Genomic DNA, 1,174 nt, shown 5'->3' on the forward strand with positions numbered 1-1,174 from the left:
CAAAGTCACATTGCTTCAAGTCCATGAGAGAGCCACAGACACACAGAATGGCTGAGGCTGCAAAGGGCCTCTGGATTTTGGCTAGTCCAGTCCCTCTGCTCACAGCAGGGTCAAGTAGAGAAGGCTGCTCAGGATAATTTCCAGTTGGGTTTTGATTACCTCCAAAGATGGGAGATGCCATGACCTTTCTAAAGAACCTGTTCCAGTGTTCATTTACTGTATCAGTAAATAATTTTTCTTTTGTTTAAATAAAAAAACGTACATATTTGTTTAAGCTCATTGCCTCTTGTGCTTTCATGGCATAGTACTGAAAAATGTCTGGCTCCATCTTCTTTATTCACTCCCATCAGGTATTTGATTTGATATTGCGTATGCATTTCTGAGGTCTCACTGACCTTTCCCTCTTCCAGGCTGAAGAGTCCCAGCTCTCTCAGCCTTGCCTTGTAGGTCAGGCACCCTTACTCACCTGTGTGGCCCTTCACTAGGCTTGCTCCAGTACAGCACTGTCTTCCTTATACTGGGGAGCCTACAGCTGTGCACAGTACTGCAGTTTTGACATAGGTTTCCTTAGCAGCACAGTCCAGCTGGTGGCTAGAAAACCTGGAACCACTTGTGGACCATTTCCACAGCTGTACCACCTTATCCTTGGTGAACTGAAGGGCTCCACAAACGCTTTTTAATTCTAGTGTTTGTGGACCCAGAGCCTACACCACGGCCAGCAGAGCACTGCTGAAGCAACTGTCCTTGTAAGGCTGGCAGCACAGCTCTCAATGGCCCAACAACGTGCCCTCAGGGGCCTACAGTGTGCTTCCACTGAGCCCTTTCTCCACCCACTGAATGCTTCCCTCTCGGGGTCTCAAGCATAACAGAAAACCTCTCACAGCATCCGGACACCTTGACCTTTTTTCCCAGAGCTGTTTCAGAGTGTTCACAGACACTGGGCACCACTGCAGCAGCACAAACATGCAGCAACTATTACAACTAGATCACAGCTTCTCTTAAAAAGAAATACCAAGGCCACAGCACCTCGTTATCTTTCAGGATCCGGCCCTAAATCACCACGTCATCCGGCCTGCCCGTGACAGACTATTTACCGAGCCCTCGAAAACACACGATTGTCACTGGCAGTCGTCCCACGGCCCCCTTCACCTTTACGCTACCTGGATGTCAGGGA

The sequence above is a fragment of the Merops nubicus genome, unplaced genomic scaffold (genome assembly GCF_000691845.1).
Source record: "Merops nubicus isolate BGI_N331 unplaced genomic scaffold, ASM69184v1 scaffold10536, whole genome shotgun sequence".
Lineage (NCBI taxonomy): Eukaryota > Metazoa > Chordata > Aves > Coraciiformes > Meropidae > Merops > Merops nubicus.